This window comes from Helianthus annuus, chromosome 15 (genome assembly GCF_002127325.2).
Source record: "Helianthus annuus cultivar XRQ/B chromosome 15, HanXRQr2.0-SUNRISE, whole genome shotgun sequence".
NCBI classification, from domain to species: Eukaryota; Viridiplantae; Streptophyta; class Magnoliopsida; order Asterales; family Asteraceae; genus Helianthus; species Helianthus annuus.
The window spans coordinates 58,425,509-58,450,724 of record NC_035447.2 but is presented as its reverse complement, the minus strand read 5'-3'; positions in this window follow the sequence as shown (position 1 = coordinate 58,450,724).

Below are 25,216 nucleotides of genomic sequence, written 5' to 3'. Positions count from 1 at the left end.
ATGTATAATTTGGAAGGTGAATGAATGAGATTTAGTTGTACTAAATAAATGAATGAATGTGTTGTTATAAGCGCGAAAGAAGAAGGTTCCAACACTAGGAAATCGGAAAGTTCACAAGATCGAGGTACGTTAGTGTACACCCTATTTCTATTATGATATTATATGCATAATAATCTCAATCGAATTGTGTTGTTAAGTTAAAATTGTGAGATTTGAATTCTATGATTTTTCGAAAGTAAAAGTAAGATCCGTCATAATGGATTGTGAGGAATGAAGAAGTTATTAAAGATAATGCATCATATCCGGTTCTTTTAGTTGAACCGGGTATGGGAAGTTAAATATGTAATGTATGAAAGTCTACTCGGTCCGTCTTTCTCGGATTGGAGTATGATGTATGAATGTAAAGAATATGTTGTTCGTCATGAACGAATCGAATGGAAGTTATGTAATGTTACTAGTATCCGTTCATAGCGGGTATGTTAAGAAAAGCATGCTTAGTCTCTACTTTGAGGCAAGCATGTAATGAACCGTTTAACGGTTAGTAAAGTATTTGAATGATGTAATACCGCAAAAGTGACGAATCGGTTTATTGTTTAGATGTGTTAGTGATGAAATACTAAATTATTTGTTTATGTTGAATGTAGGTAAATCCTCACTTTAGGCGACTTGGCAATTTGGAGCGAGCTCATGCACACATTATGACCATCAAGCGCTTCCGTTATTTCGTATTAATGTTTTGGGTCAAAATGCTCGTTTCTGTATAACCTTGTTAGTCGTTGCACTTTTTAACACTTGATGTTATGATTTTTAGTCGTGTCTAGTCGAACGGGTTGTAGACTTATTTGTTTTGATGATACTTAAAATAGGGATATGCTCATCTCATGGACGGGTCATGCCCAAATTTTGTTAAAATTGTGCATAAATGATATTAGTAATGTTGCCTTAAATTGCGAAAAGTTGGACGCTTTTAAAAAGTTGATGTTTCTAGTGGTTTTGGTTGTCATTTTTTTAGACGCAAAGACGGGCCTTACAAGTTGGTATCAGAGCCAAGGTTTGAGGGATTCGAGCATATGATGTGATGCTTGAACTCAAACCGACGGCTCGTTCAAAAGTGTGCTCGCTCCAAGATCGCCAATGAGGTAACAATTTAAGTTTTTGGTAAAATGCTAGCATGTGTAATGTGCTTGGGATATAACATTTAAGTTAGGTACGTAAAGGAGTAAGTATGGGGGGCCATACGGGGAGTTCCAGGAACCGTATGGCTGAAAACGAACCTGGAAAATGGTCGAATCAGCCAAAAATAGCACAACAGCGTTTCAGCAAATCGGGAGGCCGTCGCCGATGCCCCCCCCTTGGGCCGACGCCCTATATTGCTGCTTACGGACAAAGTGGCTGACACCACATTGCGGAGCCCGTCGCCGACGGGGTGTGAGGCTGTCGCTGACGGCTAGCGGAAATTAAGTCCGCTGAATTTTTTTTGTTTTGTAATATTTTCGCATTTTGAGTTACCAGATTGTCCGAAAGCCTATTTAATGATTACGTAAGGTCCATATAAGGCCTAATAGATGTATGTAACCACAATTAGTGGTTACGATAGAATGGATTCGTAAGAGTCGAAAGTGATGAATCGAATGACACGAGATGAGTTATGAAATTTAAAAGAGCAAAACAAATTCAAAATATAAGAATGCGAATGAAGTAATTACGAACTAATGAACTATGATATATTGAAAAGTTTATGATTCGTATTAAACGCAAAACATGATGTTGCGTAAAGGCAGTCCGCCAAAACTTCCATATTTTTCATAATTAGTTATATACACTTCTCGAAAGCCTCATTCGCGGTCCCGTTGAGTCTTAATGAGGCAAATTAAGCTATGTACGGATAAAATAAATGATAGTATCGGGATAAAATTTCTAAAATTCGAATATAACATATGGAATGGCATGAAATGAATGACGAATGTATAAAGTGGAGTTGGAAACGTGTGATAATGAATAATGAAGGAAGTAAATATAGACTAAAATATTTGGATATGTAAAGGAACCGGAATTGTTAAGAAATGAATATAAAAATGATGAGATTAGTGGTGAAAATAATTTGAAGAATGTGAGTTAGATGGAATTCGTATGAAATTCGGATGAATGTATGCTTTGATCAGAATTATGCATTAGAGTCTTGTACCATGTACTTGAATGGTGTGATGCTTATGTGTATTTATCGATTTGCCTTGTTATGATTAAGAGGCGAATATGTGCTAAATGCGAATCATACGAGCTTATTAGTAAAGGATATGTTGAAATTATGTTATATAGTTAACTTGAAAGATATTTACTATTTGTAGAATCATGAAGCATTAGCATGTGAAAGTACGTGAAAGTGAATGTATATATGTGTATTGTTTGGAGGATCACGTAAATTGTATGTATGAAATACGTAGAATATTAATATTATGGTGTATCATATTTAGATGATTACATGTTCAAAGGTTTGAAGTGTGTAAGCAAGACAGTTGACTTTCTGAAAGTCAACAATATAGGGATATCATGGGATGGCCATTAGACACAAATGTTAAAGTAAAGAGTTAATGTGTGATGTACTAGATGAATTACGTGTTATGCTTGATGATAGTTTAGTTGTATGGAATTGAAATGAGATAACTATTAATGAATGTCTCATTTATATGAAATTCTACTAATGAAAGTCGATTAACGTATGAATAGAAAGAATGTGAACAGTCGTATGTATGCTCACATAAGCTAATGATAATACGAACGTAATGATATGTAAGGATGGAAATCTTGTCAATTGACTTGAGCATGGATGGCAAAAAGGGTTCAGAGGAAGTAATAAGGTAAGTATGAACACGGACGCTAAAGGAAGGTGAATTCGTAATCACTTCGAATTTATTTACATGAAGATGTATACGTGTTTGAATATTTGAAATTAAGTGGAACGTATAATTAAATGAGAACTTGGTAACGTTAATGAAAAGGTATGGAAAGGATATTAGTTCAGATGTTAGCTAAAGACGTTTTGTAAGTATGTTCGAATTGAAGGTATGTACAACACATACTACAATACTTATATACAAAAAGTACTGGGTGGTGGTTGACCTTAAAAGGTTATATTGTAGAAGTTAGTAAATAATAATTACTTACAAATGCTGGAAGTATTACGTAAGAAATACAACGTGTAATGTAGGATACTCATTAGTAAGAGACATGTTAGAGAACGTAGGTGAATTAACACCAAAAACGGTGAACGAACAAATGGAAATGGTATATTAAGGGATGGTCATGTATTGACCGAAGCTCGAGAAAAACACGAGAATCATCTCACTTATGTCCGGTCAAGCTAGCAAAAAGGGGTAACGATTCTTAAAGGAACGGATTAATATAAGAAAGAAAGATAAGAATGAAAAGTATAAGCCTACGATTGAATGTAAAACAAACTTAAGAAAGAAGGGCGGGAACACCACTAGAAATAGGATGAAGAGTGTCGCGTCGATACGCGCTACATGAATTAGGACATGGAATTAAGTGTTAGGACCCAACACTTGAAGTTGAATGTTGAAGATTAATACGAAAACGTTTCATAATAAATGACATGGTAAATGATACGGCAGAAGAAAGAAAGGTACGGAGGAAAATGTTTAAATATGAGAAATGGATTCAACCATGTAAGGAATGAAAAGATGGATCTATAAGCAAACACGGATCAAACCAGTAAGAGTGAAAGGTAATAAATTAAAAGTTCGAATCTGTAAGTGAAGACGGATTAAACAAGTAAGAATAAAAAACTAAGTACCAAACTCAAATAAGTCATATGGGTCAAATGGCGATCGCCATTTGAACCCGGTATTTAATGTTCGATTTGTCAAGTTTATTACTTATAGGTGAGCATAATGTATGGGCATGCATTGTCACAGTTTGGAAAGTATTAACCGTCGTAAGAATAACGAGTCAAGGGATTTGACCCGCGCCAGGTACGTATAAAAAGATTATATTTTTAATAGGAGCTTAGGGCTCGACTAGAGAATGATGTGTCAGGATAGGATAACTGATACCCATATGTAAGAATGTATTTACAATTAGACTTCCGAAAAGTCAAACGAAGTAAAGGAAGTCCTTGCAATTATGCAAGTATAAGGTACGAACGTGTACCTCGATGCGACCATAATAAGTAAGGGGGTGTTAGTCTGACCTTGAAAGGTCAAACTGCGAAAGTTGACAAAATAACCAATAAAATGAAAGGATAGTATGTAACAAATGAAATGTATGATATGTTTTAGCATGTACGCAAGAAAATTGTGAAAGAGACAATCGGCGAACAAACACCCTGTAGGACGCAAATATGAAAGGTTATGTGCTAACTATTATTTATAGATAAATATGATGGAATTCTTAGTGAGATGATAGTAATGAAGCTAGTGGACGGATGCTCACGAGTGGGAGCATATTTCACGAATAAATGAGACCAATTCTGGTACAGAAGGTATATATAAAGAAGCGGATCGATCCGGCACACGGATAACTGACTTATGCATTGAAGGCGAGGTTAGTAAAATGTTTAATTCTTGATTAATGATTAAGAATCCGTAGATTTATTTGTAAGTGTGAACAAAATGAATGGTTGAATAATTATGGTATGGTATACAATGATCGACATATAGTGGTCAGCGTAAGAAGGTATGAAGGTCATTAAGAGGGAGATCTAAAGGCCTTAAATGAAAGTTTGAGCTGAATTGGTTAAACGCTCGTATGGTGCGTTATCATAAGTAGTTCATGCAAGGAGCTAATAATAAAGTGTGCGAAGGATCAAAATTTGAGGCTAAACTCAAATTTGTAATTAGTTCAAGTGACGATATTGACCGTAGAATGATGCCTTATACTCGTATTAAGTATGAAAAAAAAGTAATTAGGAAGTGGGTAGCTTTGTATTAGTACCACTAAGTCATTAAATGTTTACAGTATACGAATAATGTTATGCTAAGCCTTCATATGAACAAGAAAGTAATTAGAAGAACGTCAGTAATGGGATAATGGGGTTTGCTCATGATTACAATAATGAATTATATCGTGCATGATTCGTGTGCGGAATGAAATAAATCGATTTATTTATATTAATAAATGTATGAATATGTTACGCTTATTTAGAAAGATAGAAACAAGCCATAAGCATAAGCTTGTACGACCAATAGTATACATTTGGAATAAATTTCAATGAACGAACCGCTAGTGATGATGTAAGCTAGAAACTAGCATTATAAAGTGAAAACGACACTAATAAGAGCACTGGATCAGATTCTGACTTATATGTGATTATGAAAGTAATTTACTTGATTTAAGAACAGAGGGACAATGCGTACAAATACGTTTATGCATGAATGAAACTCTTGCCAAAATCCCGAATGCACCTATGTTGTATTAAGCATCATGAAGGAATAGGTGAAAAAGTAAGAGTAGAAGTGGTCTAGTTGCAATGAGAAAGGTTTCGGGGACGAAACCTCCTTTAAGGGGGATAGACTTGTAACGTCCCAAAAATATTTATTAGGCAAATAATTTAAATTAATTGGAAATTTTTTTTAACTTAGTTAGAATACATGTTAAGATGCTAGTTAAATGAAGGAAAGTGCCTAAATAAAACAAGCATTAACATAAGGAGGGTTAAAGTTGGCTAATATGGAAAATAAGAGTATTAAAAATTTAGAAACCCAAAAATACACACACTCTTGTGCATGGCTGGGATCGATCGAACAGGGGGAAACAAGGTGAAACCCTTGTTTTGCAAATTCAGTAAATTGAAGTGGAAATTCAAGGGTAATCTAGTGCATGAACTCCGATTTACACTCATCTAAACTCGATTATTGAAGTGGTAAGTTTAATTTTCTGAAATCATGATTTGTAGAATGAGGGGTTCAACCCAATCTCGAATTTTTATGTCTAAATGTGAGAAATCTAAAAAGGGTTACATTCTAGGACAAGAATCATGTTGATTTTTAGGTTATTTGAAAGATTTTGGTAAAAACCCACTTTGTGAAATTGTGGTATGAATAGGATGATCAAAGTAGCTATAATCATGTGGAATCTTCAAATATGATGATGTAGTAATGCTTGAATCTTAGAAGATTTATGTAGGATAAAAGAAGGTTATGAACATGGATTGATTGTTGATGAATTATAAGATGAACTAGTAGGAATTCATGCTTTGTATACTTGTACATAATGCTAGTAAATACAATGCCCACCAAGTGTTTGATGAAATGCTTAAAAGAATAATATGTATAATTTGGAAGGTGAATGAATGAGATTTAGTTGTACTAAATAAACGAATGAATGTGTTGTTATAGGCGCGAAAGAAGAAGGTTCAACACTAGGAAATCGATTATGATATTATATGCATAATAATCTCAATCGAATTGTGTTGTTAAGTTAAAATTGTGAGATTTGAATTCTACGATTTTTCGAAAGTAAAAGTAAGATCCGTCATAACGGATTGTGAGGAATGAAGAAGTTATGAAAGATAATGCATCATATCTGGTTCTTTTAGTTGAACCGGGTATGGGAAGTTAAATATGTAATGTATGAAAGTCTACTCGGTCCGCCTTTCTCGGATTGGAGTATGATGTATGAATGTAAAGAATATGTTGTTCGTCATGAACGAATCGAATGGAAGTTATGTAATGTTACTAGTATCCGTTCATAGCGGGTATGTTAAAAAAACATGCTTAGTCTCTACTTTGAGGCAAGCATGTAATGAACCGTTTAACGGTTAGTAAAGTATTTGAATGATGTAATACCGCAAAAGTGACGAATCGGTTTATCATTTAGATGTGTTAGTGATGAAATACTAAATTATTTGTTTATATTGAATGTAGGTAAATCCTCACTTTAGGCGACTTGGCAATTTGGAGCGAGCTCATGCACACATTATGACCATCAAGCGCTTCCGTTATTTCGTATTAATGTTTTGGGTCAAAATGCTCGTTTTGTATAACCTTGTTAGTCATTGCACTTTTTAACACTTGATGTTATGATTTTTAGTCGTGTCTAGTCGAACGAGTTGTAGACTTATTTGTTTTGATGATACTTAAAACAGGGATATGCTCGTCTTATGGACAGGTCATGCTCAAATTTTGTTAAAATTGTGCATAAATGATATTAGTAATGTTGCCTTAAATTGCGAAAAGTTGGACGCTTTTAAAAAGTTGTTGTTTCTAGTGGTTTTGGTCGTCATTTTTTTTATACGCAAAGACGGGCCTTACACAGCCCTTGTCTCTCAGCAAATGGCTGCTGTGCTTCCGGGCATAGTAACCCAGATCCATCAGTTATACAACAACAATAACAACAATAATGCTTAGTGTAATTTCAAAACCTTCAATTCGGCTAAACCGTTAAAGTTTTCTGGGTCTCGAGGGGCAACCGCGCTCCTGCAACGGTTTGAAAGTTTGGAAAGCACATTCAGACATGTGCAGTGTCCGAATGAGCGTAAAGTTGAGTTTGGATCTAGTGTGTTCGAGAAGCGTGCTCTTACATGGTGGAACAGTGTGATGCGTGATAGGGGTGCTGAAGTGGCACTAGCTCAAACTTGGGAAGAGCTCCGAGCTCTAATGATGAAAGATTTCTGCCCTCGTCATAAGCTTAGAGCGTTGGAAAGAGAATTCGACGATTTAAAGTAAGACAGTGGTGAACATTGAGCCTACACTGACCGATATGAGGAACTGAGCCTATTATGTCCTGCCATGGTTACGCCTTTGGAAAAGGCGATTGAAAAGTACATTGATGGTCTCCCTGATCTGGTTCAGGAAATCGTTACTGGTAGCAACCCTACTACCGTCAGACAGGCCATTGAATTGTCTGCTACCTTGACTGAATCCCAGCTCAGGAAAGGTAAGCTTTTTCGAAAAGGCGACCCGAAACCAACTGACAAGTCTGCACCAGAAGAACCAAACGATAAACAGGCCGAGACATCCAAGAAGAAAAAGCGCAAGGCTTCTCAAAACTGCGTAATAACTGCTCAGAACAATCAGGTTGCACCAAACCAGCCAGCACAACCTCGTATAAAGAAAAACTATTTGGTACCGCACCTTTGTGCAACAAATGCAATCGTCATCATCTGGAGCAAGTGCAGTGTCACAAATGTACCCACTGTGGGCGATTAGGTTTTGGTCAATACCTACCGTTATGCAAATCAAGCTGCTGCAAATCCTATTGCTGCGCAAGCACAGTTTCCACCTGGGTTGTGTTATAACTGTGGTGACCTTACTCACTACCGAAACAATTGCCCAAGACTTGTTAACGCAAATCCAGCGCGTGGACGAGTGTTCAACATAAATGAGGCGAACGCGGACGACAATGCAGCAGTGAACAATTCGTCTTTTGTATTTTCTTTGTTTGTTATCCTTTGACGTTTGGAACAATTCAGTGTCATATAAATAAATTTTTTTGTTTTTAAGTTTATTTTACATAACTGATACAATTATGTGATTATGTGCTTATGTGATTTCTTTTATGTCTTGTGTTTTTGTGAGATCCGAATATTCATTATCCAAATCCTCATAGAATCTTCCATATCTCCATATGAGGGATTCATAGTAGGATATCCAAAGGTACTACCTTAAATCCTTAATGGGCTTCTACGTAATAGTTAAGTCCCTTGGATTACAAAGTACTATTCTATAATTGGACCCCTTGAGTGGTCTAGTTTAAAAGATTGGTTCAAAAATCTGGTTTGGAATATCATGTGATGATATACCTGAAAAGATCCCTTAAGTGGTCTATTTAAGGGGATCGTACGACTATCTAGTTAAAGAGATCATGTGTTGAGCTAGTTAAAAAGATCGTTCGTTGATCTAGTTAAAAAGATCCTTTGGTGGTCCAGTCAAGTCACTTCATGTTTATTCGATTGATTTTTCCCCCATGCATTATGAAATGAACTGTGCGGACTGTACAAGGAATTACGTAATTATAGATGCATACATAATTATGGAACTCAGTGCACAGAAACCACAGCAAGTTTTGTCATGTGTTAAGACCTATAGTGATGAGAATAACGAAACGGGAACAATGTAGAAAGCGGCATGGTGGATACGCCGCTGGTACTTCCTATATATAAGTGTACCTTATTACATTGCGAACGTAGCGTAATTTAAGTTACTAGAAGTCCTGGACCTTGACCAATGTTATTTTATCTTACAATCTCCGACCTGTTCTTCTATCCGTAGTTCGAAACTCCATGTTTTGTTACTACAAGAACATCACTTTGACAGTTGACAAATTCGCTAAGAATCCAAACGTGGACCAGAGTTTTACTTAGGGTACGAAAGATTCATTCGAAAGCGAAACAATCACAGTTGTCTTCACAGGTTTCCTCTAAAATAAAATTTCGGGACGAAATTTCCTAAAGTAGGGGAGACTGTGACACCTGTGTCACTACAACCCTCATACAAATACCAAACCAATGAAATATTGTATTTCATACTTGGGATTTGTATAAATATGTGTATCGTTTGCACATATCAATTCTTGTTCGATTTCGAGCTCTAAATCGCTTTCTGGAAGGTTATACGCGAACTAATGCGTAAACGTAATCAGTTTAAATTGACAAACACTCAGGAATAGTGACATAGGCTTAACATACCTTAAATAACTCTTATGTAACTTAGAAATAAGTTTTGGATGGTTTGGTGTGTCGAAATCAAGTTTGTTCGATCGCAGGGACTATTTGCGTTAAACTGCGAAACTATACCGATTTGTATAGTACCGGACATTCCGGAACATGATCATAAGTTAAACATACCTTAAATATCCTTTACATAGCTTAGAAATAGGCTTTGAGGGGTTCGGTATGCTAAAATAAACTTTTTGGTCATTCAGGGACGAAAATTGTCAAAAAGTGCATAAGTTTGCATTTTCGCGCATATCATACGATCTGAATACATCCGAACATCCAAAAATTTATGTAATCATTAAAATATTTTATATTAGTGGTTGGCATGATAAAATTTCATTCGTCACGTAATCTGGATCGTTTTTCGCGTCCGTTCGTGTTTCGTCGTAATTAACCGAATAACGTGATTGTACGACCAAACGAACCGACATCCGACATATTTTCAAGCATGTTTCATGTCCCTTATGCTTAGGCATCATTGTAGAGCCTTGAAAATGGATTAACGGGCTTTAAACATGTCAAAATAGGGCTTAAACAACTGCAGGGACCATTTCTGTAAAAAAAATGAAACATGCTTGCTGAACTGCTATCGCAGGCGGGCCGTGTAAGCCAGCCTTGGCTTCTACCCGGGGCACGAGAGCTCCCCAGATGTGCAGAAAGTTGTTTACAGCCATTTCCAGCTGTTCCCATGATGTGCAAATGGTTTTGAACATTCTATGGGCTTGTTTTAGTGTGCCCATGGTATTCTAAATCAGGGGGTGCACTTGTACGGCTCAGATCGAAGCTCGTTTGTCGAGGAATGATCTTAACGGTTACCTGGAAACTATATAAACCCACCCCCACTTTCATTCTCACCCACACTTGATCTGAATTTTCTCTAAGTTGAAGCTCAAAGCTTCATACCTGAGAATTTTTGGATCAAATCTCCTAGCTTGGATCCATTGTAAATATTCTTTCGTGCTTTTATGCGTTTTTAAGCACGAAAGTCAAACTGTGTTTGACTTTCTGCTTTGACCAGGTTATGGTCAACACAAAGTTCGTTGAACTTCGCAATGTGAGCGTAATCGCTATGGTTATAGTCCCTTGTGACTATAGCTACTGATTACCACATTGATTAGGCGTTGACGAGTCGTAGTTTCGGTCAAAATGCGTATTTATGCGTATTTTGCAACCAAACTATTCTTGGGTATCAAAACCCTTTGTTTTGATATCAAAACCTGTTTTCTAACTTAGTTAAGCATGTTTTAACATGTTTAGCTCGTCACTTTTAGTTTAGTGCTTGTATAGAGTCGTAAGTCAAGCGGTCTAAACAACCGCTTAGACTTTCGAACTAGACCCGTTTGGTCGATCATTAGGATCCGACCAAGCATATTATGTGACCATAGTTGCATAGGGAATAACCTTCCAAGGTTATACCTTATGGTCACTTCGTTTAAGTAGTTGTATGATAGGTAGTTTATATGCCTTAGATAAATGACCAAAATGCCCTTTTTACGCATAAATTCATTTTAAGCATATGTAACCTAAATTTTGACATCTAAACTAATTAGGCAACATTATTAGACATGTTAAGGCATATATTACCTGTCATAGGACTAGTTAGGCGGTCCGAACGCGTTTTATGCGAACGACGCGTTAAAGTAGCGTAAGCTACCTAAACGGGTCGTAATGGGTCGTAAGCACTTAGGTTAAGTTTCGATTTAGTATGTAGGCTTTGTTAAACCATATTACATGAGTTCCCATACTCATTTGGTTTACGAAACCTCATTCTATCCGATCTTCCGATTTAGGTCCGGTTTATTTACATAGTTACCTATATTAGGTGCCGTTTGATTCCGTGATCCTTCTAGCTTTGCTTGGTTGTTATTCAAGACTTATAAGCAATCTCAAGTGAGTACATAGTCCCCTCTTTTACTGTTTTCAAATGTTTTGGGTGAAACATGTGTACCTATCTGTTATTTTCATGATTTCAAAGTATAAATTGATTATACATGCTAGTACTTATCTTTTGACAAACTGAATAATTGTCTATGGTTTAAACACTAATTTTTCAAAGATTATAAAATTAAATGTTGGATTGTACTTATTTTATACATTCACCAAACCGATTGGTAGTATGATATAGCGCTATAGGATTAGACACCCCATTCTTGTTGTATGGAATGTCAGAAACCAATTTTTATCCAAATAGAGATTGTCTTTGTGGTATTTCTATACTCTCTAAGGTGTAGTTTGATACACTAAGGTTTAAATGAATTCTAAATCACATTTTCTTTTGTATATTTTGTTATACTTCTAAAGTATAGTTTGATATGCTCCCATATGTGATATTGTTTACCAAGGTATATTTGATATACTATGTACAAAACCAACATATATTTTGTTATTAACCAAAGCATAATTGATATGTTATTTTTAAAACCAAAACATAGTTAATATGTTATTTACAAAACCAAAGCATAGTTTAATATGTTATTTATAAAACCAAAGTATACTTATGATATACTACTGAAAACTATTATTTTGACAACTAAAGTATATTTGATATACTATCTGTTTAACTATTTTGGAACTAAAATATACTTTAATATATTACTTATTCGACTTTCTTAAAACCAAGGTATATTTTTATATATACTACAAACCTTTTTATCAAAACATTGTTTTACAAACAACATATTTTATACAAACTCATTTTACTTAGTTATTTATTTATGCATCTTTCTTTTATATTAGCTGATTTCTTATCACTTGTTATATGATTTATAAAAGAAAATATTTTCAAGTTCATGACTACTATTTGTTAAACATTCTTTTAAATTTACAAGTCATGAATCCTGCATTAATAAAACCTATGTATCTCACAGGCATTTTTATGCTGATGTACCTATTTTTACACATGTTTCAGGTGCTACTATGTGATGATTGTTGATGCATGATATACATAGGATGGACTCGTGCCTTAGCGACTTTAAAACTTGAAAGACAATATTTGTATTTATCTGAATTGTAATAAAACAATGAGTTCATTAATTCAATAAAACAAAACTATTTGATCCATGGTTATGAAACAATGATTCTGTTACGACACTCCCCGACATTTCCGCCACAATTTGTTTTTTTACGTGGTCGGGGCGTGACACTTTTATAAGCTGCATCAAGTTTGCATAAAATGTTGCATATAAGTTGCGTAAATAAACAATAAAACGCTGCAGAAAACTGCAAAAAATATCTTCATAAAACAACCAAATAATCGTTGCGTAAAACAATAAAACAACTGCTTATATATGTTGCATAAAATAGCCCAAAAATCCTCCATTAAACAGAAGGAAAATGCAAATATATATATATATATACAGATATATATATACATATATATGTATATACATATATATATATATGGGACCGCTAAAATGAAAACCACCTCCAGTTGTAAGAACCGCGAGAACCAGTTCCTAGCCATGAGATCTTCAAGATCAAGGGATGAGATTAAAAGTAACTAAAAATAATATTAAATACTTTTTGTCTTATTATGTTTTTAATATTTTAATCGAAGAGGGTAATTTAGTAAAATGCCTCTATTTTGTCATTTTGTCTTTATTGTTTTTTATTAGTTTTTTGTATTATTATATTAGGTTTTATTTTTTAAACATAATTTTTTTATTGAAAGCATTTTTAAATTCAGACTTTTTTAAAGATTTTTTATACTTTTTACATTTTACGTTTTGCGTTAAACTTTTTACGTTTTACGTTTTTACGTTAACGTTTTTTACGTTTTACGCGCCGGTTTTTTACGTTAACGTTTTTTTACGTTTTACGCGCCGGTTTTTTACGTTAACGTTTTTTACGTTTTACACGCCGGTTTTAAATTCAATCTTCGTTTTTACGTTTTACGTAAAACTTTTTACATTTTTTATGTTTTACGTAAAACTTTTTACGTTTTACTTAAAAAATTTTACACTTTATGTTTTACGTAAAACTTTTTACGTTTTACGTTTTTACGTTTTACGTTAAAAAGTTTACGGTTTAACTTTTTTTTTTTTTGCAAAAACTTTTTTATGCAAAAACGAACGCACCCAAAAATCGCACACTCGGGAGGTGTCTCAGATATATTGTTATCATCATCGACTAGGGGGGAAATAAAAAAACAACAACATCAAAACAAAGTGTATCTCGAAAATACAACGGGGTTTGTCTTAGAATATCCGATAATCAAAAGGCTGCAAAAATGGGGTTGCAGGTTCAAAAAACCTACCCTTCGCCGTCCTTGTCGCGCCATCGTCATCAAAATCTACGAGTTTTTTTTTCCATCATCGCCCGCCCAATCCATCAACGGCAAAACGAGATATCTCGACTAAAATACCAACAGATCAAACCCACAAAAATTCAAAGAAACCCGCAAAATTTCAAAGAAATACCAACAGATCAATACCAATAAATCTAAACCACAAAGAAAAATATAGAGATCAAAATAGCAGTAGCAACAAAATGACAGTAACAACAAACCCAAAAGAAATAGCATTCACAACTTTACCAAAAATCACCAAAATCACCATTGAAGTAGATAAATCAACAAGTGGTGACAAAAGGTCCAGTCGTCCAGAAGTTCAGATCTACGAAGAACTAAATGCTATACACCGATCTCTGCATAAAACCCCCACCGGTCTCCCCAAAACCACCACCTCCTTCCGCCTCTGCACAACTCCCACCAAACCACCCCCCCACCACCTTCCGCCTCTGTTTGGGGCCACCAGTTCAGATCTGAGCAACCCTAACCCATTTCTAACCACTGCCGCCACACCCATTCAGATCTGAGCAACCCCCCATAAAGTTTAACGGTGAAACGATGAGAGAGAAAGTAGAAAGAGGGGGTAGCCGAGTGGTAGTAGTGATCAGATGGTGGTGAAGCAAAATAGACAGAGTTTACCAGAGTTTTTGTTAGCTCCGCCGGACTTGTGGCCGGAGAAGGAAGGGGTACAGGAGGGGAGGAGGTGCGGCATAAACCAATCTTCACCACTATTCACTAAGCCTGGGGTTATCGGTGTGCATGTCCGTCACCGGAAGCCGTTACAAACAGAGATGAGGGAGTGGCCAAGGGAGAGATGAGGGTGGTGAACGATGCTTGGGAGAGAGAGAAATGGGGGATTCAAGTTTTTTTGGGTGGGGGGGTGATGATTTATGTCTGTAAGTCAAACTAAAAGGACAATTGACAGGTTTTAAGTAAATGACCAATATACCCTTTAAGGTGGTAAAATCTGATTGGTGGAGAGTGGTTCTCGTGGTTCTTACAACTGGAGGTGGTTCCTATTTTAGCGGCTCCCTATATAATATATATATTTAACAATATGCATAAAATAGCCATAAAATGCTACATAAAACATGCTTAAAATGATACAAAAAACAACATAAAATTCCTTCAAAAACTGTACAAAACTGCCTTAAAATGTTGTATAAAACAATGCAAAAAACAACATTAAACTGCTGCGAAAAAACAGCCTAAATTGCTGCATAAAACAAGGCAAAATACTGTGTATAATTGCTGAAAATAACAACATAAACAACCTAATATTACAGCATAAAATAGTGCAACAAACAACCCGATAATCCTGAATAAAATGGCCAAAAAATGATGTATAAACTACATAAAAATGTTGCTACAATCCAACATAAATTGCATTTAAAAACCTACATAAAACTATATCAACCTCAAATGGTTTTCACCACAAAAGTCATGGTTTTTCACCATGCTAAAACAATATAATTAGACCAATCTTATAATTATATCTTTTTTTTTTTGTCTAATCTTCTCGCCTCGTTCACCTTCAACCAACTTCTTTGTGTTACTAACATCAACCTCAAATGTTTCTGCATTCATGGCATCAAGCCGTTAAAAACTATACAAATTATTCTTTTAAAATGTTGAATTTTGACACTTTCTTACCGACATTCCGATTATTGATACCAGTGAGTTGAATCTCGTCAATTTTAAAAATTTGATCCATTTCATTCTCATCATGCACCTGAGAACAAAACAAACCCCCAACAGATAAGTTATTGTACTGATACCAATTATAGCTCAAAAAGACATTTCATTGAACACCTAGCACGCGACATTCAAGTCCTCACATTTCCCATAGTAGCAAGAACTGTGAAAAAACATGAAACAACAATAATAAAAAACGATTAAAGGGGTTAAAAGCGACATGAATCAGTAAACGGGCATCTTTAACAACAATCCAAAAAACGATAAATATTAGTGTAACCAAGTGGATAAAAACTTACCTTTTCAAGTTGATGTGCAAAGAAATCGACTTCAAATCAGTGCATCATAAAACATCGCATATAAGTTGCGTAAAACCATAAAATGCTACAAAAAAATGCAATAATGATCTTCATAACAGCTAAACAATTGTTGCATAAAACAATAAAAAACTTGTTTATATATGTTGCATAAAAACAACTCAAAAAATCTGCATTAAATAGTAAAACCTGCAAATAAAAAAAATTATGCAAAAATTCTGCATAAAATAGCCTTAAAATGCTATTTAAAACAGGCATAAAATGCCTCATAGAACACTGCAAAAAACAACATAAAACTTTTGTAAAAAACTCTATAAAACAACGTTAAAATGCTGCATAAAACAGCGCAAAAAAGAACATAAATCTGCTTAAAAAAACTGCATAAAATAGCCTTAAAATGTTGCATATAACAGTGTAAAGCCAACATAAAACTGCTGGAAAAAACACCATAAAACTGTTGCAAACAACAACCCTAAATTGCTGTAAAAAACTGCTTAGAATTGCAGCAAAAAAAACAACACAAAACAAACTTAAATTGCAGAGTAAAACAACCTTATTCGCATACAATACAACACAGGATGCCAATTCCATCTAGCAAGCCAATGTTTCTGTGCAACATCCTACATATTTAGATTGGCGCTTTGAAATTAATATTAATGTGAAAAAATAATAATCAAACTCTTGTAAAAAGATAACAGTTGAAGGTAAAGATAACTCATATTAACATTGATCTTGTAAGATTGAAACAAAAAAAAAACAAAGTTAGAGTGAAAAATGAACACAAAGCCAATGAGTTACCATCCATGGAGGCGTTTGTTGAGGTTAATGGTGTACTCCATAGTCACAATCTCATCCTTTCGTCCTTTCATTTCTCCACCACTTTACTCTTTCAACTACACCTTACCTGCAACAAAAACGTCTTTAAAACAGTCTAGCGTCATAAATTTGAAATTCATTTACGATATTAATGAGATCAAAGAGAAAACAAAAGAAAAAAAATATCTTATAATTTGAATAACGAAAAAATGGAATTTCTTCTTTGATCTGAAATCATAGGATTTGGTCAATTAGATTTGAAATAACCAAACTACTGTAAAATGAGTTAGACAAACACATACCATGATTTTGAATCAAGTTCTTACAAATCCAAATAATCCATAAAAATCAATCATAAAACGAATAAATAAAACTCTATTTATGAACATATTCGAAAGGATTAACCAATAGTCTTAACTAAAATGATAGGATTCTATGAAGAATGTAATTAAAGGGGCTGATGATGAGATACCCGATGAAATCAATTGAAATGGATGCAAGAGACGAATGAATTAGGGCAGCGATTCTCATTGGTGCTCATCAACTGTGAAAAAAGATGGATGGAGAGGAAATGCAGAGGAGAAGAGAAGAGGATTGGCGATTTTCATCGATGCTCACTTCTAAATGAAAAGACTTGAATGAAAAATTAGGGTTTAGGAGAGAGAAGGTTGCCTTAAATATAGAAGTGTGTTTTAGAAGCTTTAGGGGAGATAATGTTGATCATTCTTTGCTTGCCATGTGTACAAAAGATTAAAAAAAAAAAAAACAATGAGGGTGAAATACAACATGTCAAAAAAATAAGGAAAGCTCTTGTATGAATGACACATAGGATGGAATTTCTTAACTTTATTAGTATATATAGATGTGGGTTTCAGTTTTATCGGTTTGAATATTTTTTTCTCCGTTTAAACCATAACTGAACCAAACAAAATTCTTAATTAGCAAAAACGAATTAAATACAACAATAACCATTCCTGGTAAATCCCACAAATAGCAATGTTATTGGTAGGGTCTGGGGAGAGTATGATGTAAGCACACCTTACCTCTGCCCTGGGATAGAGAGGTTGCTTCTAGCGACACCCCTCGGCTCCGAAACACCCAAATAAATAGAACATGAGGTGCGTGTGTACGTGTGTGTGTGTGTGTGTGTGTGTGAAGTTACCAATACAACATGAGTGGTGAAAGAGTACATGGTTAACAAGATAAATATAGCATCAAAAACAACCTATAAGCATAGATACAAGATGACAAACACATGTAAGTTCCAGCTAACGTGTAAGTAGATCTAAGACCCTACCCCACATCTAAAACACAGTTGTACCACCCCTAGAAATCCTTAATCTTACGTCTCCATGAACTCCTATCATGGACCATGTTCTCAGAGAGGTGCAATCCTAGTAAATCCTGCCTAATCTGCTCATCCCAAGTAAATTTGGGCCTACCTCTACTCCCCCCCCCCCTTCACAGTGAGAGTTTCAAACACTCTGACTAGTTATATCATCTGCCTCCTCTTCACATACCCAAACCATCTTAATCATCCATCCTTTATCTTATCTGATATACTAGCTACTCCCAACATTTCCCTAAAAACCTTGTTTCTTATCCGGTCTAACCTTGTGTGCCCACATATCCACCGTAACATTCTCATCTCTGCTACCTCTATCTTGCGTGCTTGTATTTTCTTGATGGCCCAACAATCAGTCACGTATAACATTGCAGGTCTAATTGCAACCCTATAAAATTTCCCCTTCAATTTAGTTGGGAACCTTCTATCGCATAAAACCCCGGTGGCAGCTCTCCACCTACACCATCCAACCTAGATGTGGTTGGAACGTCACTATCTATCTCCCTATCTGATCATGGTGTCGCGTCCAGATCAAAGATAATATTTATAAACCCAATTTACCTTTAACTTTGAGTAAGTGGTAGTACGAGGTCGATCCACGAAGAGTTTGTGGATTGTCTACGGACGTGCTTGATTATGAAGGTGTTATCGTAATTATGAAGCTTGCTAAATAAATTAATGATTTTGTTTGTTTTGAAAAGTCTGTCGGAATGAACCAACGGGTTTGATAAACGATGATTACTCAAAATTATACGAAAACTTGATTGCTTGATTAAACAATAGTTTGGAACAAGGTTCACACCCGGTTCGATAATCGTAAGACCTAGGGCTTCTAGACGGTTTAAATTGATTTAGTTGAATTAATCGGTTAACGGAATTAGTGTCACGTGGCTTAGGTGCCAAAGGCTATCAACGTTACAAAGAATGGATCGTTGTGCACTTCTTTACCAAGAACATGTAAATCCTAACTTAAGATAAGGCATAATTGCACATCACTATTTCGCAAAGTCAAATTTTATTATCACTCGACAATTCACGAATTTGAAACAAATGCAGGACAATTATCAAAAGTTTCAAATGCATAAATGTATAAACCCTCGAAAATCTTACAAAACCAAAGAGACTGGCCACTCATGATTAAAGGAACACGATCAACGGATGATTGAAACACAAGCTTGGACATGATCTTTAGCCTTGATGGTGATGATGATTAGGGTTTTGGGTTCAGTAGTGATAATGCATTGATTGGTGAGATGATGATGGTGGTGGTAGATTAGGGTTAGGATTGTGGTTGATGATCAAGGTGGATGATTCTAGTGATTGGAAGGGATTATGAATGATGATAGTGGTGTTTCTTGGCTCCAAAAGTAATAGATATGTTCAAAAATGCATAACTCCCTTGATAATACCCAAAAAATTGGGTTGTAACTCGTTCAACACAACAACCAAAGAAAATCAGCGTCGTAGAGTAGGGAAGGGCGTCGCCGACGGCCCCTCTCAGCATCAGCGATGCTGTGTGCTTCTTCAAAATCCTGGTGACGCCCTATTCTCCTGTCTAAGGCACTTTCTGAAAACGGATGGAGTCTTCGACGGCCCAGGAGGGCGTCGACGACACAACGTACAACTTCCTTATCCTATTTTGTCCGTTTCATGTACCCGGTTGATCCCGTTCGCTCCACGATGCTCCATAAAGCTCTCGAATAGCTCCTTAAACTCCGTTAGAACTGCAAAACACAATTTCTATCACAGTAGGCCATTCGAAACCAAAATTTACGTAAAAACATAAACCTAAAACGATAAAGCAACTGGTTTTTAACCACGTATCATCATCCCTTTGTACAAATGATCCTAAATAGTTGAACATAGCCACTTATGGAATAACTTGACCGTTAATGGTGTTTTGAACATCCTCGTTGTTGCCTATGCCACAAAAGTCATAATACAAGTACTTGGTCTTAGATCGACTAATCCTTAAACTTCTGCCCTCTAAAAATGCATGCCACTCTTCTAACCTCGCACTCAGACTTTGTTTACTATTTACATCTAACACAATATCACTTGCAAAAAGCAAGCACCACAGAACCGCCTCCTGAATTAACTTTGTCAACTCATCTAGGATAATCGCAAACAAAAAAGCGCTCAAGGCAGACCCTTGGTGAAGTCCTACCTCCACAGGAAAAATCAGTATCTCTTATAGGCGCCTGAACACTAGTCTCAGTCCTAACATACATATCCCTAATTAAGTCTAGATATTTCCCGGAAACCCCTCTACTCTCCAAACTATCCCATATTAGTCTATGTGACACACTGTCATATGCCTTTTCATGATCAATTAACACCATATGTTGATCATGCTTCTTCTCCCTATATTTCTTCATCAATCGCCTTGGAATATGTATTGTTTCTGTAGCTGACCATCGTAGTATGAAACTAAACTGGTTTATCATAACCAAAGTTTCTCTTCTGAGTCTAGTCTTAATAACCCTCTCCCATAATTTCATAGTGTGCCTTAGTAACTTAATCCCTTTATAATTCCCACAACATTGAGCATCCCCTTTGTTATTATATAAATTTACAACTACACCACTCCGCCATTGATCTGGCATTCTTCCAGATTTGAAAATAAGATTGAATAAAGTAGTTAACTATCGTACTCCTTCTTCTCCCAAGCACTTCCACAGCTCATCCGGTATGTTGTCTGGCCGAACTGCCTTAGCCCTTCCCCTCTTTCTAAGGGCTGTTCTCACCTCTTCTCATTGGATTTGTCGACTATAGTTGTTATTCCATTATCGCCTTTGAGTAGGTAAGTTGTCATTTTCTTGCTGGTAATCTATCCCACAATTGAAAAGATTGTAGAAGTACGCTTGCCATCCCATCTTAATGTCATGTGCTTTGACCAAAATGCATCTGAACTAAATACCAAATTTTAATTCGTTTCGGTTTCAGTTTTAGTTATAGGTTCGGGTTACTCATTTTGGTTTCCTTGGTTTTATAATGAGCTGAATGTTTAATTGGTTGTACAAAATAGGAAAATTCGTAACTTAATATGTGTAATCCGGCTTCCCCGATTTATAATCAAATTGAGATTTCTGGAATTAAAAATTGATCATCTAAATTGGTTTTGGTTTAAAACCAAACCAAAAACCAAATATGTAATCCAGTTCAGTTTTATGTGGTTTTGGTTCCCTTCTGTTTTCGGTTTGAAACCAAATATTGACGCCCTACAATAAAACTATAATAGCCCAACTAAGTTCATAATTAAGTCCTGGTCCAATGACCCCTCGAGTGAGTTCTTTGTTCAGGTGGTCAAGAAGCTTTTGAATTTTGGAACGAATCACAGCAACAACTATGTTATCGATTGGTGTAATTGGATCCCCCCCTCAAATGTAATGTTTTTTCTTGACAGTCCGAAGTGGGTAGAATTCCGACGGCTTCGGCTCTTCGCTTAGGAATATTGTGGTGGATGACCCAAACTGCCCTTTGTGTAAAAATTGCGAGGAAACGGCTGGTCATTTATTCACAAACTGTTTAATCGCCTCTTTATTTTGGCAACACATCAGCGTGTGGCGTTGTATTCCGCCTCTGGTGCTCTTCTCCTTCAGAGATGTTTTGGATATTCATAATCACTTGAGCATGAAGGATCCGGAAAAACAAGTGTTTCACGGGATAATGATTATCGGAAGCTGGAGCATATGGAAAGCTAGAAACAACCTTATTTTTTCTAACAAAAGGGCGCGAGTAGAAGAGGTCATTAGCGAAGTCAAGTTGATAGGGTATTTATGGTTCAAGAGTAGATTGAAATTTATATATGTCTCTTAGGAAAACTAGTGTGAATTTATAATTAGAGTAAATTGCAGTTTTGGTCCCTGTGGTATAATGGTTATTGCTATGTTTTACAAAATCTAAATGTCTTGCAATTTTTACACCAAAGTTTCTATTTTATTGCGGTTTTGGTCCACCACACTAACTCTATCCAATTTATAGTTAAGGGTCATTTACATATATCCCCTTTATTAATAGGTCTTATTACATATTTACATAACTCTTAAAACTAATTATATTTTTTTTTCTAAACAATATATATTACATATCTATCCAATTAATTAAATTTTACTATTATTAAATTACTAGTTAACCCTTAATAAACTTATTGAATGACCATTTACATATTTCCCTGCACTGCACCTATCAAATTAGTTGATATTTACTCAAACATATTTAAACCTGGCAAATGTCAACTTCTATTAAGGCAGTTGAATAGTCCTTTCATCTTCAAGTTGAGCAGCCTCTATATTCCAAAAGGCACCATTTATAACAACCCTCCTAATTTTTTAGACACCCTAAAAATAATTAGAATGTCCCAATATGTCCTAAAATACACCCCGTATGCAAAAACGGGCCTTGAGTACCTTTATATAATTAAAAATAAAATAAAAACAAAGTTTAATGGTCCGTCGCGGGGCGCGACAGATACCCCGTGAGCCGTCGCGGGGCACGACAGCCTGGCTACCAGGCTTAACCCGGTGCCGGCACGTGGCAGGCGCGTGTCGAAGCTATGAGGTCAACTCAGCAGCCCTCTACGAGACACGTGGTCTCTCGCGGGCCGCGTGAGCCCCCTTCTCATCTTTCGCGGGGCGCGACAGAGTGCCGATCAGGCACTATAAATAGAGGGGATCAGATTCAGTTGAGAATTCGTTCAAAACTTCGATCTCTCTCTCTCAAAATCTGAATATTAGAATTAATAGCGGGCATTACACCCCCTTAATAGCGAAGCCCTGCCTCGTTATAAGTATCATAACCCCGGTTACGTATTAGATACACTGCCCGATTGATCCAGGGTTCCGTAACGGCTGTCGTGGTTCTGCCCGACGTAGTCGTTGGAATGCCGTCTCGGGGAGGGTATTACTAATGTAAATATTGGGTTATTATACTAACGCGTGTGCATTTGTGTAATTTATAGATAATCACCAGGAAATCCTTAAAGAAAACCCTAAGATAACGATGTGAGTAATCTACTTTTTGCAAATTGTTTTTACAAAACCTCAAACAATTAATATTATATTAAACAGTGATTGAGTATTTGTATTCTACAATTATCGTCGGTATGTTGGGGTTTTGTATACAAAATTTGTTACTACGTTGTGAGTAGTAACATGACCACAAGTCGGCTTGACAGTACCATTGGTGGTAATTAAAGTAGATGGAAACAAATGTAATTACGCGACCGCCCTCAATATTGTACAACGGTCTTACTTAACTTGATTAAACTGAGATTCACTCACCAGTATTTCCCACTGACAAAATGTTTTTAAACGCGTTTCAGGTAACAAAATGTGAAAGCCAAATAGAAGCCAGCTGGACAGCACTGAAGGCTTGGAAAAGTGGCTATAAAGTTACATAAAATAAAGAGATGTTTTTATTATATAAAATAGGGTTTATCCCTATGAAAATGTGTGTATTTGAAACTTGGGATTATTCCCACGTGGTTAATATTATGAAAATGTGGTATTTTACTCTAATAAAATATTTCCTAAGTACGGTCCTGATATAATTTCCGCTGCCAAAATGATAAACATGAATACCACCGAAACTGGCCGCGGCCGCCCGTTCCTGGGTAGTTAGGGGATGGGGGTTGCGACAGAAGGTGGTATCAGAGCTAAGCCACTGATTCAGCCACAGAAGTGTTCTGCTGACACCAAGATATTTTTTAATATGTTAGGAAATTTTCTATGGAACTACGTGCATAATTGTATTTTATTGTTGTGTGTTATTTGACTATTTGTTAGTTTACAGTACGAGCGACCAAGGACCTTCCGACGCCTACCGTCAGTTATCCAGCTCACCTAGGAGCGAAGGCACCTCTTCACAGCCTGCCCTCTCAGGGTATTCAGCTGACAATGAAGATGGGATATTCGTGTTTAAGGCTCAGTCTGAAGAGCCATTCCCTCCTAAAAAGAGAGGATGGTTCAGTAGGGGAGCGCATGAACGTAGGAAAAGAATGAAAAAGTTACAACAACAGCGTGCTGTAGCAGCCGCCAAGAGAGAAACAGATGCCCACACCCAGGATATACTCAATAGAAGTTTAGCAAATTTCCATATCCTAGCAACCACAGCTGCCGACCCTAACCTGGAGCAACTCATAGCACCCCAACCATTACCACTGTTTCCCACACAGCCAATGGGAATAGAAAACAATCCAGAAAATCAAATCCCAATGCCTGATTTCAACCCAGAAGAGATACCTAGAGTACCAGCACCCAATCCCTTAGACCTAGACTACGACCCGTGGTTAGACGAACATAGGGATTACCAGCAACGCTACCCGATACCAGAAGACGAACCCATGCCAAACCTAGCAGCCTACCCAGATTTGGGCCCTCTAGATCCCTACTATGATTACGATAAATACATCAGGGAAATTTTAGAGAATCCTTATCCTTACCAAGAACCCATGCCCCAGTTCCCAAACCCAGTCCCAGCACCTGCACCCCCAATGAGTGCAGAAAATGTGCAAGAACTCCGAACCTTCGGTGAGGATATTTTAGAAAGTAGCGAGAGGATGAGGCAGGTTGGAGAACGACTCGTCTGGAAGTATGACGAGCGTAATATGGAGTTTTGGATGAACCCATATCAGTGATGATGGTGGTAGTAATAATAATAATAATAATAATAATAAAATAATAATATATAATATGTGTGTATGTTTGAAAAAAATATATATAGCTATAAATGCCTACTAGTAGTGTAATTTCAATTTCAGTTGTATTTTAATTTTTAAATTCCAATTCCAGTTTGTATTAGATGCATAATATAAGAAAGAGTAAGTCGCAATGTTCGACGATTTTGATCAATATGCGTATTATGTGTTTGGTTATAATAAATATTATCTTGTGATATTAATAATTGGCAAATGTTTAAAATTCAGATGGACAACGTAGTGAAGCAGGAAAACCAGAATGACAATAACCCGAATAACGATAACCCGAACAATGATAATAATGGAAACCAAGTGGATAACAGTGTCATTCAACACATAGTGGCACAAGGGATAATAGATGCGATGCCATATATTATCAAAACAG